At 36.5% G+C, this 18,772-nt stretch overlaps 1 protein-coding gene across 3 annotated transcripts in view; it reads left to right on the forward strand.

Moving 5' to 3' along the window:
• Positions 1 to 18,772, forward strand: part of DLGAP1 (DLG associated protein 1) — a 412,639-nt gene that overhangs the window by 236,950 nt on the left and 156,917 nt on the right. The gene's annotated exons all lie outside the window — the stretch shown is intronic.

Below are 18,772 nucleotides of genomic sequence, written 5' to 3' on the forward strand. Positions count from 1 at the left end.
TGATTTTCATCCTGCTTTGCATAAACAAAACCTCTGTGCACCATTTTAGGAAAGTACACATGTAAATGCTTTTTGAGTTTTAATGAAATTACCCTTTCCTTTCTCTGTAGTACTTCGAAGGTGTACGTACGATCTTATGACTTGAAAAATAAGGAGTTCCTTCTCTCATAGACATTTAAAAATTGAAAACACAGACTACAACTATATTCTTTTTGTATAGTGTGGCAAAATTGATTTAAAATTTAAGTTTGTAAGCAGGTGTTGATGCTCAGAGGAAAAATTAGATTGACTGCATTGACCTGGTAGGACAAGAACTTATTATCTACTCAGTTAGAAAGTAGGTATGAGCTGCTAAAGAAGGAGCCACTAGAGAAGAATATAGGCTATGGCCACAGCTGTGTTAAGTCTGATGGGAAAATAATAATAATAATAATAATTTAAAAAAAAAAATGGAAAAAGACAAACAGAATGTTGAGTAACTCAGTTTTACTCATGATATTACGTTGTTCAAATGGGGATATTTCAATATAGAAAACCTTATCTTTCACAAAATGCATATCTACCACAACAATAAGTAAAAGAAACTGTATGTTGCCCAGCTTTTTACAACTTTCAAAGATTCTGAGCACAGTCACATAAAAGATGTTTCTTATTTTCAGTTCCTAGAGATAAGGCTGCTTCATTTGGCTCGCTAAATTTGCTGCAATCTAGGATCCAAAATGGTCAATATTCAGACTCAATCCAATGGATTGTAGTTTATCAATCCTTGTTTCTACAAGGTTAATAATTCCAGTCTCCAAAGCATTTGCATGACTGCATTGAAGTATCTGATAATGTCGCTTTAGATTATAATAGTTTTAGAATGTTTTGTGTGTTTTCCTACTTGACACACCGTCTTAATTCTGCAGTTTATAACAAGATACAAGCATACATACAAGTAAGGATATTTTGGTTAGAAAGTGCCATAAATATTTCAAACTTTTGCCATTTCACAGTAAATATAACATCAAATTTGTACATTTGATATATGATTTGTGAGACTTTGTCCACACTTGTTAGGAATATATACTATGTCTCAGACATGGCTTGGTCACTGGTGAGTAAATTTAAGTAATTTTTTCATATATAGAAAGAAATCTACCATTACTATGTGTGTTTGTAATCTTTGTATCACTATGTCCTATTCATTATTTCATTCATGTACAGAATCACAGAGAAGTCAAGGTTGGAAGAAGCCTCTGGAGAACATCTGGTCCTGTTAGGATGAACCCAGAGAAGGGCTTGGACTGGGTTATCCAAGGCCCAATCAAGTTGTCCTGAACTTTAGTAAAGAGATTTCTCTGGAAAATGTCTTCCAGTGTTATATTGTTCTCTCCATGAAAAATTTATTTTCTTATGTCCGGATGGAATTTGCCCTGAAGCAACAAATGCCCTTTGCCCTTTGTTTTATGACCAGACACTCTTGTGAGGACAGTGCCTCCATCTCCTCTATAAACACTATTTAGCTACAGCAAGACTGCAATTAGATCACCCTGAGCCTTCTCTTCTCTAGGCTGAACAAACCAAATCCAAGCAATCTTTTTTTCTATGACAGCTACTCCAATCCTTTTATCATCTCAGTGGCCCTCCATTGGACTCCCTCCAATTTTACATTTCTCTCTTAAACTAAGGAGACAAGAACTTGGTAGACCAGAACTGAGTACAGTTGACCTAACAAGGTGCAGAGTAGGCCAGAACTGAGTACAATTGACCTAACAAGGTGCAGGGTAGAATAGGAGAATCCCACACAACTCTACCTGCTGGCTGCACTCCTGATGATACACCCTAGGAAATGTTTGCCTTTGTTGCTACCAGGGCATGCTGGTTGCTCACATTTAGCTTGCTGCACTCTAGAGCTGGACTACCAGAGCATTTTCCACAGAGATCCTCACCCTCCAGTCAGACCCCAGCCCATACTGCTGTGTGGAGTTATTCAGGATGCAGGACTGCAGATTTGTCATTGTTCAACCTCATAAAAATCTTGCCCCAGTCTTCCAGACAGTCAATGTGTATGGTGGTTCTTCTTTCTTACTTACCCCTCTCCTATGTCCTGGTTTCAACTAGGATAATTTTCCTCCCAGTAGCTGGTATGGTGCTGTGTTTTGGATTTAGGATGAGAGTAATGCTGATAACACAACAATGTTTTAGTTGTTGCAGAACTGTGCTTACACAGAGCCAAGAACTTTTCAGCTCCTACCACCGCCCTGCCAGGAGGATGCTGGGAGTGCACAAGTTGTGAGGAGACACAGCCAGGACCAACCAGGCCAAAGGAATATTCCATAACATGTGTCATCATGCTGAACAATTAATAAGGGGTGGTGGAGGTGTGAGGGTACCACTGCTCAGGGACAGGCTGGGTATCGGTCAGCAGGTGGTGAGCAACTGCATTGTGCTTCACTTGTTTTGTACAAGTGAACTTTTTTCCCCCCTAATTTCACTTCCTCTCCCAGTGGGATGGGGGATAACTGGGAGGGGGTGGGGGGGAGTAAAAGCTTGTGGGTTGAGATAAAGACAGTTTAATAGGACAGAAAAGGAAGAGAAAAAAGAATAATGGTAATAGAAATAGTAGTAACATGTACAAAACAAGTGATGCACAGAGGAAGTGAAAGATTAGCTATGTGTTGCTTATCTGCCTGTCAGGTTAAACCACAACATCATGTCACTTTGCTCACCCACAAACTTGGTGAGGGTGCATTCACTCTTGTCCTCAGATCATTTCTAAAGACACTGAAGTGTTGGACCTGGTACTTACACCTGAGGAACTCCAGTGATGACTGGCTGACCATTGAACTGTAAACTGTAATCACCCTATAAGTCCAGAAGATTACCCCTTTTTTCCATCCATCCTTCAGTATATCTGTCCAGTTCACTTCTTACCTGCTTGTTCACAACATATGTATGTGGCATCATGCTGGAGACACTAAGTAGACATGGATATGGATGTGCACACACACATATAGATAAAGAAGGAGAATATAAGCCTCTGTATAAATTTTCTGGTTTATCAATACTGTGTTATCAGTAGGAGTCTTTGGCTCATGAATAATCCCTCTCAATAAAAGCTATCAGTCTAGATAGGAAATTTAAAGATATTTAAATTCCAAGTTATTATTACTATGAAACTCTCTTAAAGACTCTTTATAAAAGGATTAAGATAGTAATTTTCTTTCACTGGTATTTAAAGCACTGCACTTCCTTCATTTTAGGGATCCAGCATTACAATTTCTTTAAAGAAAAAATTAATCATATTACAATAAGTTTAAACAGATGAATAATCTTTCTGAAATGGGACTATTTGTGTGTTTGGGTTTTTTTTGATGCTCTAACTTAGAGCCATTCTGTGAAATGCATTTCTGTCTTTGTGATAGATTCCATTAGATTCATCCTATTGGACAAAAGGATCCACTGTTTAAAAATGCAGAGTGATGCTAAACCAGGTTCTTCTTTTTGCAATTCCATTCTAACTGACCTTTCATTTTATAAGATGGCACAAAGCCCATTACATTATTTTCTATGAAGCACAAGCAGTCTGCTTCTTAAAGATATATCATAAATTAAGTCAGTCATTTTCTGATTAAGGACCTAAGATTTTGCCCAATAAAATGCATTGTATATTTGTTTGCCAAGGTAGCAAATGAAGTGTAAGATGGGGAACCAATGCGCTGTGTTATTAGCAATGCTCAGCAATAAAAATCTCTCAGCAAAGTTGTTGACAAATTAGAAAATACATATTTCTCTTACCTCAGAGGAGGTAAGAGCCATTCTTGTCTGCAGATTTTCTTCAATTTTCAGAGCACTGACAGGAAGAAAATCTGTAACCAGAGTTTTGAGGCTGGAGAGAACTGACTTTGTGGGTCCTTGTATGTAACAGAGGTGGAGGTCTGGCACCTCTGACTCCTAATTTAATAAGCTGAGTCTTGTTCAGTCTTAATAACGCATGGAAATGTAGTAACTCAAAAGGATTTGTAAGCAGTACATATTAAGGGGAAATTGCCTTAAACTAGAATGCTACTTTCAACTCCATTCTTTGCTTGGCTGAGAGATTTAGAGTGCATGATATTAATGCAGGTGCTCTAGACACTAGAAATTCACACACTGTCAATACTATAAATGAATGTTTCAAAACACACTTTGAAATTAAAGCTTTCCTAGACATAACAAAAACTGAAGTAGTTGGTCAAAGTCCACCCCTCTTTTTCAATAAATGACTTGGAAGAAGATAAAAACCCAGCACTAAATAAACATTTTGCTGAATTTTCATTCAGATTTCTGGAAAGTTGTGTGGTGAGGAACTTCTTGAAGTTCAACAAAGGCAAGTGCAGGATCCTTCACTAAGGGAGGAATAACCCCATGCACCAGCACAGGCTGGGGGCTGACATGCTGAATGCAGCTCTGCAAGGAGGGACTTGGTAGACAGCAGGTTAACCATGAGTCAGTAAAGTACTCTCATGGCTGAGAAGGCCAAAGGTGTCCTGAGGAGCATTAGGAAGTGTGTTGCCAGCATGTTTAATGGAGATGTTCCTCTTCCTCTACTTAGCCCTGGTGAGGCCACACTTGGAGTGCTGAGTCCAGTTCTGGGCTCCCCAGTATAAGAGGAACATGGAGCTACTGGACCAAGTCCAGAGGAGGGCTACAAAGATGATTAGGGGACTGAAGCACCTGTCATATGAAGACAGGCTGAAAAAAACTGTGTCTGTTTAGCCTTGAAAAGAAGTATGAAAGGGGATCTTCTCAATGCATATAAATATTTGAGTAGAGGATGTCAAGAGAATGGGGCGAGACTTTTTTCAGTGTTTCCCAGCAACAGGACAAGAGGTACAAATGGAAACCTAGGAAGTTCCATCTGAATATGAGGAGGCACTTCTTTACTGTGAGGGTGACAGAGCACTGGCACAGGTTACTCACAGAGCTTACGGAGTCTCCTCTAGAGATACTCAAAACCCACCTGGATGCCATTCCGTGCAATATCCTCCAGGCTTGGCCGGGGGGCTGGACCAGATGATCTCCAGAGGTCCCTTCCAACCTCAACCAGTCTGTGATTCTGTGAAAGTTATTTTCAAAATTTGTTCTTAATTGGTTGAGATTTGTCATTTATGAAAGTAAGACAAAATACATTTTACTATGGATCTGCTAAACATTCCTTATGTATAGGTTAATCCAAAGAAATGCCAATTTCTATAAACTGTTTTCCTTCTCACAGAAACAAACAGATAAGACTCTGAATATATGTAGTAGATCTGACTAGAGCATATATTGACAATTATATCCAGCAAAACTGTGCTTACTAAGGCTACTTTCTCATATGTTTGCACAGTGGATCTGCAGCCAGAATAGCATAAAGAAGCTTTCATGCTGATAGGGATAGAGGTTTGTATGATATATGTTCATTTATTTTAAATTAAATGTTACTTATTACCCACTCTAGTTTACTCCTGTTAAGCAGTGATTTGCAATCCAATTGTCCTGAGTTGTGAGAAAAATTCTGGTGTTTTGTATGATTTCAGTGGATAAATTCCATTACGTTCCCTGTGTGGTTTCCATCTTTTTATTATTATTATTCCAACAGATTTTGTTTTATTATTGTGACCAAACCTTAGTATAATAGTTGTCTCAGAATCTATTAACTAAGAAATTAACACATCTGCAACTTGTTATGATATTCCCATTTTGCTAATGTTAGAAACAAATTTTGTACTCTGTGCAATTCTGCCGGGGAAAGATATTGTAATAACGAATTCTATTTATTTATTTATTTATTTATTTATTTATATTTTTATATATACATGATAGAGATATTATATATATGTGTGTGTGTGTGTGTGTATGTGTGTGATAGAGGAGTAAATTGGTAATTTTCTAATTCACTCACTCTTCCAGATCAACTGCTCCCACAAACTGTATACATTTGTTTGTGTTATACTGTTGGGTTTTGGTGTTGTTTTGTTTTGCTGGAGAACTTCATAGTGATGATACCAGATATCTGCACTCTTCATAATGTGATTTGAACCCTCTCAGTACAGGACATGGGTATCTGCTTTTCTTGAGGTGCAGTGGTGCTGTTAGCATCTGACTCTCCTCTCTAAACACAGGTAAGATTTTCATGAGAGATGTTCCCTGTCTCAGGAGAAATGATTGAGTCGGTCCCCAATGTTACTTACATTTTTAATTCTTTAAAAAATAATCCTTTAAAGGAAAGGATTATTTTGGTATCTAAGCCGTAAAGTTCACAGTTCTTGTTTTATCCTCACAGTTAAGCAGAATATTCAGATAAATGTGTTGGACGGACTTAGGCCAGACTGAAATCAAACAACAATACAACATATGCTTCTGACCTGCCACATAGAAATACATGTATCATCAATTAAGAAATCTTGTCTTCTTAAACTCCTGAATAGAACCAGACTCTGAGTTAATAAATCATTACTGTTTTTATGGTTTTGAGGACTTTCCAGAGAGTGATAGTGAATAGCTAAAATTATTTTTTTCTTAAATAATTCTCTAAGTAACTTCACTTTTGCTATTTGTACATAGCTTATGGTATATTTTTGGCCAAATGAGAATGTCAACATTTGTTATAGATTTAAATTTAAACCAAGATAGGGACTTATAACAAAGGTATTTTTTATTTAAAAATTATTATTATGCACTTATGCATTAAAATATGCTTTTGAAACTATAAAAGGAATGAAAATTTAAGAATTTTCTCCTCATCCATTTTAAACCACTCTGAATAAATACTATGTAGATTCAAACATTATTTTCCAAATAATTTACAATAAAATAATGAAGATGTCTGAAAAGAATATACATAATAAATAGCTTAGAATGACATAAAGGAAAGCTTTATTTCTAACATTCAGGATTAGAATTGTTGCTCTAACTAGATCCCAGACTGCATTAGAGAGAGCTCTTGGAAAACAGCACCATTGACAGAGAAAGAGGAAATTTTTCAATCTTTCATTCAGAGCTCAGATCACTTCAAAACCCTTTGCAACAAAATCTTGTATTGTTTTTTTCTAGCAGCTGCCATCTGTGTTTTGGATTTTATTAAGTGAATTTGTTTCCCTGAACAAAACAAAACATCATTCGGGCTACAAAACTAAGTAGACAGGTGGTCTTCATAAAAGATATTTTTCCCATTGTGTTCTATACCACCATTTAGTCTAATTATCCCTATCATCTCACCCCTCATATTGTGATTTTTTTCCCCCAGAGGAAAGCAAATAACAGCACTTCTTTTTGAGAACAAAGAATTAACTTGGAAAACATGCAAAAAAAAAAAAAAAAAAAAAAAAAAAACACTGCCCATTGGTAGCATTGCAGAAATGCTTTGGCAACAAAATAAAGGACATAAAAGGGCATTTAAAATCTAGTCATTTTGAAGGGAAAAAAAATGTTAAATTATTTTCAGGTTCTGTGCCTGTCCTTGAGTTTCTCTGCCAGTTCACATTAGCTTTTTTATGAGCATTTGTGTTAGAAGTCTGAATACAAGAGTAACATTCAGTTGTGGAGGAAAAGCAGTACTGCTTGGTGTAGGGCTATGGGAACACTACTATATATGAGGAAATAAACAAAAGTTGAATTCCTAACTTCCAGGAAAAGAGAAAGATTACTGGGTTGTAATATCATAATATAGCTTTTGTTAATTCTTTTATTTCAACTTCTTTCCTCCCCACCCATCCCCACGCCAAAACTCTCATAATAGTACATTTAGCACTATCAGTGCCTGGCCAAATTAGAAGTGATCTACGCCAACAGTGTAATTCTATTAAATATATCCATTACCATGCATCCCCAAAGAAAAATTTACAGCCCATTACAGCCCACTCCCTTGCATGAAATGGTGAGAACACCAAGAGCAACCACTGAGATGAATTGTTATCAAGAGTTTCATTTGGCTTTTAAAGAAAAGAGAAAATAAAGCTTAGGCCAAGTTCTTAGGTGCTTGAATTCTTTCAGTTGCCATTCTATAAATATAAGATCAGGCTTCAGGTGCTTCTGTCCCTCAAACACCAAATAAAATAAAACAATTTTAATGCATATTTCCATATGTTCACATTCTAAAAATATGCTTTCTAGAGGTACTCATGCTTGTGTTGCATTTGTGACTGTTAACAAAGAAAATATTATCAACTGAATGTGTGCAAAAAGTGAAAACTTGAAGTATCTAAGCATGATTAGAGTGAACTAACGTTACTATGTGTGTAAATGTGTTGCATGCATCCAAGTCCAGTTGGTCATTTTCAGCCCTTGTAATTAGAGCAACTCAGTACATGAGTGGAGTGGCTAAGAAAATTAGAACGACATTTCTAACAGAGTGAAGGGTGTTATTATGTAGGAAATGCTGAGAAACAAGCCAGGATTAAAAAGAGAACAATTGCAATGGGAGTTAAATCCCCTTTTTAATGAATTGATCAGCTTTGCAACCTTTTCAGTAATATAAATGAAGGAATAGAGCAGTGCACAGCCCTTCTGGTCACAGTAGAGTTGTCTTCATTGTAATATAGGACAGGCAGTTGGTGGTGCTTTTGTTAAAACACCATGGTCTTATTGCAGGGAAGGGGGTGGGGGATAACTGAAAACCTTCCGTTATTAGATAATATCAGGTTCTTGTGATACATAATCATAAAACCTACAGGTACTGTATAAATCCTCCTTCTTCCCATGATATTGAAGAGTTTGAATACAACGAAGTTCTGTTGCCATCTTAGCCTGAATCACTCCACCGTTTAGACACAGCAGCCAGCAGAACTAAATTTGAATTGAAACTTAATTGAATCAGCAAAATGGATCAGAGAATCTGTCCACATGTGTTGTCATGTTGGACACTGGGGAGGGGGATTCACAACACATAGCATGAAAAAATTTATTAGGTAGTGTCAAAACAAGGTTTGGCCTAATTATTTCATTCAGCCTTTACCTCTCAAAAATAGCAAATATGGGAGTATTCAGATATTTGTGGGGATAAGAGCTATGGGAAACATGTAGGATGAAATTAGTTGATTGCATGAAGAGAGGGCAAGTCAGAGAGAAGCCAGGGCAAGATTTTGCATGCACATTTTCTATCAGTGTTCTAAGTTGTCCAACAAGAGAGTGGACTACATTGCCTTCTAGAAACATCTTTTGAGACCAAGGCTGAGAGCATATTGACTAAGAAAGATGAGTCTCAAGCACTAGCATGCTCCCCTGTGCCTCCCTATTCCCCATAGAAGTCAAGCTAGGATTTTGTTAGTAGCAAACGAAGTGGAAGATGTTGATTATGGTGAGAGCCATGCACTGACCATGGACAAGAAATCTTTTATCATATTAGGTTTATGTGGCAAAGTTTTGGTACTGGAGGGGCAAGTGTAGGGGGCTGGCTACAGGGGTGGCCTCTGAGAAGAGCCCAGAACCCTCTGACAGACACAGCCCATTCCAGCCAGCTGCAAAATGTGCACAATGTAGGACACAGGTGCACAAGCCAAGATGGTGGTGCCTCTGTGATAATGTACTTAAGAAAAGAAAAAAACATGCAGCATCTGTGAGAAAGAGGAGTGAGAATACAGAAGAGAAGCAGTCCTGCAGACACCAAAGTCAGTGCAGAAGGAGAGGTGCTCCAGGAACCAGAGCAGAAGTTTCCCTGCAGCCTGTGTTGTACGATGGCAAAGCAGATATCCACACTGCAGCCCATGGAGGACCACAAGCCACAGCAGGTAGGTATGGCCTGAGGGAAGTTGAAGCCTGTGAAGAGCCCACACAGGAGCAGGCTTCTGACTGGAAAAGAAGTACCTGGAAAGAAGCCCACACTGGAGTAGATCTGGCAGGAACTGCAGCCCATGGGGGACCCATACTGGAGCACTCTGTTCCTGAAGGAAGGACCCCATGATGGGCAGTTCTTGAAGAACTGCAGCCTGTGTCCACACTGTCCACACTGGAGCACTTTATGAAGGACTGTATCCTGTGGCAAGGAACCCATGCTGGAGCAAGGGCAAAATGTGAGGGGGAAAAAGCAGCAGAGCCCAACTTCTGTGAACTGACTGCAATCCTATTGCACATCCACCCATGCTGTTCAGGGAGGGAGAAGGGAGAAGAGTAGGGAGCTAAGGAGTGAAGTTGAGCCTGGGAAGAAGAGGGATGTTTCTAGTTTTACCTGTTTCTCACCATCCTAATTTAAATCAATTTTCCCCAAGTAAAGCATCTTTCACCTATGACAATAATTGATGAGTGATCTCTCTGTCTTTATCTTGTCCCATGAGCTTTTTTATCTTGTTTTTTCACCCTGCCCTGTTAAAGAGGAGCCATTAGAGAGCAGCTTGGTGGTTGCCTGATAGCCAGCCAAGTATAACCCCCCATATTAACTCCTTGCCCTTTCCACCATGTGGTAGGTAGCATGCTTACTAAGTGCCTTTCCATCATTTATATTACAGGCATTTCATTTTATCCTTACATTGCTAGCTCTTAGATGACACCTTGAAATATTTACCAAATTATGAGGGCTGACTGGCTTCCAAATACTTCCCAAAAGTTGTTGCACAGCAGTATACTAATCACTCTGACTACATCAAGGTGGGGATCATTCATCTTTTTCTGAAGTTCTTTATAATTTATCTTTCTAAGAAACAGGTAACCAAATAATTCTTTCTCTCAGTAATGCAATATAGCCTTCCTGAGATGCATTTTCATGTGTATACACAGACAATTTTTGAAATGTAATAGACACTATATACAAATTGCAGATGTGAGAAAGTTCTACAATGTATACAACATATCCATATATTCAAGGTACATTTTTTCAGAGCTAGAATTGCATGTGTGTTCAAAACATTTGCATTGCTTCTGCTAATGTAAGTAAGCCCAGGGGTTGAGAATCTATGGAAATGTAGTAGTTAAAACCTAAGTCTAATATGATTTTTTTATGTCTTCAGTCTGGGCAAATACAAGGATGGCTAAAAAGTGTCTGGCAAATTTATATCCCTGTTTTAAAGCACAAAGAAGCTAATATACATAATTTTCAAGCATCGCCATATTTTTTTAAATTGACAAAATAACATGTTTTCTCTAGCTTATTTTTGCAGAAATAGTTTGATTCTTTTAGCTAAAATATTCAAAGATCAAAGGAGAATATCCCAATACTGGAAAATGTTAGCTCATTTGCAGAAAAAGTGCATTAGTGTCATACGCAACTGGAAAAGAAGTGTTATTGAGTGTTTGGCAGTCTTTGTAATAAGTGGTGCCACTAGTCTTATTTATAAAAAAAAAAACACAGTTGTGATGCATAGAGTTTTCACACCACATGTTTGACATGATGTCAGTCAAGTCAGGTATATTTTGTGCTGCTTTTTTTTTTTTTTCTTTTTTCCAATATGAGTTTTTTCCAAGTGAGTTCTCTAGCAGTGTGTAAGACAGTTTGGGCTGCTGGCAGTTCTACCCACATTCAATTCCTTCAAGTTCAGTGGTTCTCTTAATTCATTGCTTGCCTGGTCAGAAACAGCTAGGACTAGGGCCATAAATGGATGGATGGGAACCAAAAAAAAAATGAGCCTTCTGCTTACAGGTGCCTTTCACAAAGTCGGAGCTTAAGATTTTTTCTAACTGTCATTTTTTAAATATATTTCAGAGCAGTTAAATACACATCTTCTAACAGCAGCAATACATGCTACAGAAAGGGTTTCTTCCTCACTTCCATCTTGGTTTCACCTTTGTGAAAAATGCAGTGTTTAAGTCACCATATTGCAATTTATTTTAGTTTGTAAGGACACGTCTGAGTGTAGACAAGGAGTGAAGGAAAAGTGGCAGCTCTGGCAAGATTGTGAATGCTGTGGGAACCTGCTACGTGCTGAAGTTGTCAGTGTGGAACAAGAATTTGGCTGTGGAATCTGACGATCATCTTTGCAATACAAAATTAAAAGGTTAATAATGTATATTGACACAATAAAGAACTTGAAATGGTCCAATAGTGCTTGGGAAAAAATGTTTCAGTTTATCTGGAAATGGATGCATGTTGTCTAAATAACAGAAAAATTCAGCAACCTGCTGATATTATCTGACACAGTTCAGTTCTCTTTCATTTTTATTTATTCCTCAGTTGCAGTTGATAATGTATAAAGATATTTTCCTGTGGCACTTACAGTGCTAGTGGTAATCCACAGGTGCTTCTGTGGTAACAGTGAACCCTGCTCTAATCTATTTTGCTGCTTTTTAAATTCTGATTTATGCTCCAAGTTTGGTGTTTATAAACAGAAGTCATCCTCTTCTCGTGAACAGAGCTTTTTGGTGACTATACTTGTAGAAGAAAGTAGAAAGGGAAACTTGCTGTATCCAAAGACCAGAGGGTGGTGCAGGCTTGCAAGTGTTGTTCTCTGGCCTTCACGTTCAGTTGGCCAAAATGAAGAAAACTCGGAGTTGCAGCATGAGATGGTAAAACAGAGGTTTTAGGCCAGCTAGCCCCTTCAACTTAAATCTGTAGGACTCAATGAAATGCAGAAGAAAAAAAAAAAAAAAAAAAAAAAAAAAAAAAAAAGAAAGTTTGTGTAGTTATAGTCATTATAAGTATGCTTATGGAAGTCTGGCATTTTTCTGTAGGGTGAAAGTGTAAGTCAGTGTGGGTGTTGCAGTAATTTACATGCTAACATAGTTTTCTATAGATTATTGAGTATTATATGATGAATAGATTTATTTTTAGCCCACTCATGTAACAGTTATACAAATATATTAGTGATATGTGTTTTGCAGTAAAAACATTTTGTTGTTTCACTAGATAGGAAGCAGTCTTTCTTTTTTCCTTTTTCTTTCAAATAGATAAAGAATTTATCGAATGAATTTGTTCCCAAACTACACTAAATGTAATCTCCAGAAGTGGTAAAAGGCTGAAAGCAATTCTTTTTTCCCTTCTTATTTTATATCTGACTTATTATACTGCAAATTCATTCGTATTGCATATTCCAACTATTGAAATACAAAAGTAAATTACAGGCAATGACACATTTCACTGAACAAGTAGTCATAAACCAACAAAGTCTTTTAAGAGTTTGGGGAGTTAATATTTTTTTCCTTACCATGCAAGGAATAGGAGTTTTAAAGCAGCATTTATACATTCCAGCTTCTGATTTCCATTTAGCTTCCTACCAGCAGGGATGTTTCCCTTTGTCAGGATTTCAATTGCAGGAGGCCGTATGGAATTCCTCGTGGTTGTATCACACCACTGTTCTTTGAAAGTCGCTGCATCAAGGTTAGCAGGAGGACAGATGGTCAGGGAGGAATGCAGTGAACAGCATGTGAGAAACTGTGAATCATCATTTTCAGTCTGCATCCAATCTTTGAATACCTAGGAGTCCCTTTTCTATCTCTTAAGCCATTGAAAGGATCTGGTATTCTATAGGTAATTTCTGAATCAGGACATAAATTAGTTAAGCAATACTTACTAGAAAAAAAAAAAAAAAAAAAAACTTAAACAAACAATAACATACTTCAAAGAATACTGAATAGCAACAAGAGAATGACGAGTGCACATTTCATTTCATTCTTGTTTTGGGAAAGTTGTTGTGGTCTTGAATGAAGGGTGGAGTTGTGAGTTTCACGTTATTCTAGTCACTGAGGACTGCCCAGGGGGAAAAAAAAAAAAAAGATTTCCATTTCAAAATGCAAAATTCCCTGAAGGATTATCCAATTCTTAGAAGACCCATGCTTCCAAATATGTTGGGTAAATGAATATTCATGAAGATGATGAGTAAGAACATGTGTGAATGTGCTTGAGTTGTCATGAATATGGCAAGCAGATTTTTTGGAGGTAATATAATGCATAAATCACAAATAACTCTGACTAATAGGAATACACTGTATGTGTGCATTCTTAAATGATCATTTTAAAAGTAGAATATTCAAGAATATTTTTGTATGTCTTAGAAGTTGCAATATCTGTAAAACTACCAGTATAATGATCAACTATGCGGTTTATCATTAATGGTAGTAAACCCTTGTGAGATTCACGATGGTATCAGTGACATGGTCTTATAGGCTTACAGACTCATTCAGTACACCTGAAGATTGTTGTAAATGAACCTTAAAGAAGTTGATAGTATAATTCACATCAATGTCTGCTTTCAGTAGTGAAGCAGCATAGAAGTAACTTTATTATAAATAGTAAAATTACTCTCAAGAATGCTCAGTGTAACCAAGATCTATTAGGAAAGTACCCGTGACCGAAGTCAGAGTTTTTATTCTTCCTCAGCCTCTACAAACAAGTTTTGCTATGACCTATTTAAACATACCTATTTTTGTGTACCCAGTCTGGAGTGCTCTTCATTCTAATATTGCCAAGTGCAAGCAGCAACTTTCATGTGTACGAACAGACAAAAGGGATTTGAACACTTAGATTGCCAGAACACTTAGATTCCTATGATTAATACATTAAATACATTAAATCATGAATGTTTGTTTTCTGATTTATAGATAATATAGAAAATGTTTCTAGATTCTATTTTTAAAACATTTTACTTGGAATAATTTTTATCATAAAAATTATTAATAGTTGTCAGCATTGAATGATAACTTTAGCAAAGAACATGATTAGTCTGGCTGAACACTGTATGTGGTACTTTTTGCTCAAGTCCAAGCCTATATAATGCTATACAGCTTCTTTTTCAACTCCTGCCTAAAGTTGTATGTTTAAGGTTTATAAGACTCATGGGTAGTTAAAAGTACCCCTTTATTAAAAATAGATATAGCTCATTGATTATTTTCAGTTTTACAGAACATTTAAGTATCAAGAAAAAAATTATTTGATACCTGACATGAAGACTAACGGGCTTTAAAAAAAAAAGAAAAAAGAAAAAAAAAATCTCTATATTAATTGAGAAGATATCTAATTAAAGCATGCTGTGTAATAACGTTTTTGGCCTATAAGACAGACCACAATAGTAGTTTGCCAGAAATAAACATTGCATATGTTTGCACTTACATTGCAACTAGCACGATTCTTTCCTCTGATATTCCTCTGGCTCACTGTTAATATTTAAAGAGTTCTTGATCAAATCATTCTTGTATGCTGCCAGTGCATAAGAAAATTCAATTAGTATGCCAAAAAATGGGCGGCAGACACTAAAAGAATATTTTAAGTGCTGTACTCAACTGTGAATTTGGCATGAACATTTTGTCCTCTATTTCATAAATATTTCTTATTATGAATTTATATTTGCAAATAGATTAATTTGCATAGGATTATTCAAGGTTGTAAAATTAATCATGTATGTCTACAGAATGAGGTATGTATGTGTTAACCAGTATTTGACTTAGTATTTACCTTCTGTTCCATTTTATATTCTGATTCTTGTTTAAAATGGAACAAATGTACAGGTATGTGATTGCTACTATTATATCTATAGCATATAAGTTGGAAAACTTCCTAGATTGAAGCATTGTAATACGGGTTACGTTCTGGGATATAAATAACCATGTCAACTTCAAAAGAAGAAACATTTTATATAACCATAATTTTAGTTCATTCAGCATTGGTGGAAGTTAGCAACTTAGTCAACTGCAGCACAGGACAGTATATTCTGTTTTTTGCAGTTTTGTCAATATATGGCAAACTTAAACACTTATGTCTGCTGGAATAACCTTCCAGAAGGAAAATGCATTTAAAAACATACTAAATTGTATAGTCATTTTGCAAATACCTGTTGGCAGTGCAGAATATACCAGAATCTAGAATTTTTCTAGAGAGACAAAAGTTAGATCATTCATTTTACTTTGGGACTGATGTTTCTCTAAAGAAAATGAAACTTGAAATATGAAGCTTCATCAGAGATCGTTTTCTCTTCCAAAAGATACAGAGCAGCTTTTCACAAAGGGGTTTGGTCAGCATCTTTCTTTCAATAGTTTTGGAAGCTCATGGAGAGCAGACTTTGAACGAATTACTGCTGTACAGACTGCTTGAGTTGTAACAGAATGAAAATCCTCAGTAGTGTCATCTGTTGCATGGGGGTTGTAGAACTGTCAGTTGCGTTCACAGAAGGGAAGAGTATTCTGCTTCACACGTCAGTTGATGGTCTTAGATGTGTAATCACAGATCACATTAGTAGTGCTTCCAGGGAGGTGCAAAAGAACCTCATGGGTACACAAGGTAGCGGTAGACTTTTTAGTGGAAGCTGTCCTTCTTGCCTATGTCCAGAAGGCTACTTGCAATGGAAATATTTTTTCCACTGAAACAAATCTAGACTAAATACGCATGAGCCATGTGCTTAGCTAATCTAGTCTAATGGCAGAAAGCCTAAACTACCCATATGCTTGCCGTGGTCTGGAATTGCAGAGGCATGCTGACAATTTGGCAATTGTGACTGTTCCTGTGGGCGTCACTGAAACATTCCTGTTTCGCTTCATCTCTCTGGTATCATATGATGTTCTGGGAAGTTGTGTACATTCTGTTTCTTCATGCTTCACAGAGAATGCCATTGCATATCCTGAACTCCAAGAAGTCAAGAAATGTGTACCATGAGATGTAACTGACTGAGGTGAAACAGAAAGGTTTTCTCAGGCTGGCATTTTTATGTCTATTTGCTTATTATTGTTTCCTCTGCCTCTAATGTAGCCAAGCTCTCTTAGCCGTAAATTTCATATTTTTCTCTTCTCTTCATGTTTCTTATCATACTTTATTATGTGTTCTCTTTCAACCAGAACATTACTCTTTAGAATGATAATGCTAATAATAAGAATGATATATGTTCCTGAGCATGTACTTCTAAGGGCAAATCATCTTAAAGCAAAAGGAAGTTAGTGGTGTGCTGACATTTTCCATTGAAGCAAATGGAAGAAAACTGTCCCTTGCATCATAAAGGAAAAAAATATGGTCTATGGTGTTCATTTAGGACTGAAATTAGCTTGAAAAGGAATCATATCATTAAGTATTTAACAAAAATACTGAAAACTAGGAATTCAGTTGCCAATTATTCTAACTTGACAGAGGGCATCCTGTTGGCCTTTAGAAATGGTTTGAAACAGAGGCCTTATGCTAACACTGTCACTGGATGTTCATGCATTGTTGTTGCATTCTGGGTAAATCTCATCCATGACACCCTGGTTTTACCTGTTATTCATACCAATGGTATTGGCAGCTTAGGGAAACAAATAGAACTTTGATTTTCAGTGCATTTTTAACAAGTTGTTTTGTATTCTTAATAATATCTTATTGTCTAATCACAGTTAGTATTTGGGAAAAACAAGAACAATTGCTTGGGGCAATTGTTCAACTGGCCATGGGAGAATGGTGTCCACTATGTCTGGTAACAACAGAACTGACCGTGCGAGAAGGAGTAGGCAGGAGCCTATGAATAATGGTTCTAAGGTTTGCACAGGTTGCTTATTGAAAGAGTACAGCTTCACCTAACAAATCAGAGAAAGACACCACAGCAAACCTGCCCCAACACCATGAGGATGTAGTGTATCCTCCATGTAGTGGACTAGGGTTGTGCTGTGAAACGTGGCTGTAACCCAGGACACAGCCACTTGTTACAATAATTAAGGTGGGGTTTTTGTTGTTGTTTGGTTGTTTTGTGGTTGTTTGTGTGTTTTGTTTTGTTTGCTTGTTTGTTTTTCTGGTCATTAGAAGTATTTCTATTGAGATCATTTTGAATTTACAGCGTCCATTAAAAAAAAAAAATCAACAATTTTTACCAATGAATTCAAATCAGAAAAAAAAAAAAAAAAAAAAAAAAAACATTCAAATCTTTTTTGACTTCCTAATACAGCACATTCTAATTTCTTAAGCTTCTCTCTCTGAGAAAAGAACCATCAAGAAAAAGGAGACAGACATAATGCTTTCACAGTTGTCATAATTAAATAATCTATTTATCATTCTGTTTAATTACTTTCACAAGAATGCTCTATGTTTCCAAGTTAGACGTAAAACAGCAGATCAAGTTCTGATTTATCTTAAATAGGTTGCCTCATCGTTTGGACCAATAGGTATTGGACACCTTTTATGTCAACGTCATTATGTGTAAAAAAGGTTGTCTTACACTCTTTATTTTGATTAACTTTCCTAATCCATACTTTAAAATAGCGTTAAAATACTTGAAAATTTTACTTTTTATTTTACAAAGTTTTTTTGTTCTTCTTGGAAGTTGTGTTAGAAGGAGATGACTCTTTACGTGGATATCAATAGATTTTACACCTTTCAAAAGTCTAGAATATAAAAATATTAAAGATGCTGATAGCAATATGTTCATTATCATAACATAAAGCAAGCAGCTGTGTGAATAATGCATGGGTGTTAACTGGAAAATTTGTCTTTCTATTGCTTTGTGTTTCTTGACTGGCTGCCTACTTAATTGAGTCATAGTGGTGTTTTTGTTTCTCCATATGTATCTTTAATCTTGTCACATAGAATTGCTTTTGCAGTAGCAGTCCAGCTGTTTTCCTCAGTTGGACTAATCCAACACTGGAATAAAAAGTTATGAAAAGTGAACTTGTAAATGTTCAGTCATATTGTGAGTTCCTAATTTTTTATGAGAACCTGTAAAAGTGTAATTATCTTTACAGCCACTATGGTTGCTTTTGTCAGGTCTGAATTCAAAAGTTTATGAGAAGGTGGCAAAAAAATACAACTGCATATACAGTCCAAATAGTCACACAACCCTTCTAAACTACAAAGTAAAAATGTTCTTTTGAATGTGATGTGAGAGTTAACAGAGGACAAGTCAACCTGAGCGCATAGATGAAATTTTCCAAACCTGCTAGAAGAAGGGAGGAGTACCACAGG

The sequence above is a fragment of the Aythya fuligula genome, chromosome 2 (assembly GCF_009819795.1).
Source record: "Aythya fuligula isolate bAytFul2 chromosome 2, bAytFul2.pri, whole genome shotgun sequence".
Classification (NCBI taxonomy): domain Eukaryota; kingdom Metazoa; phylum Chordata; class Aves; order Anseriformes; family Anatidae; genus Aythya; species Aythya fuligula.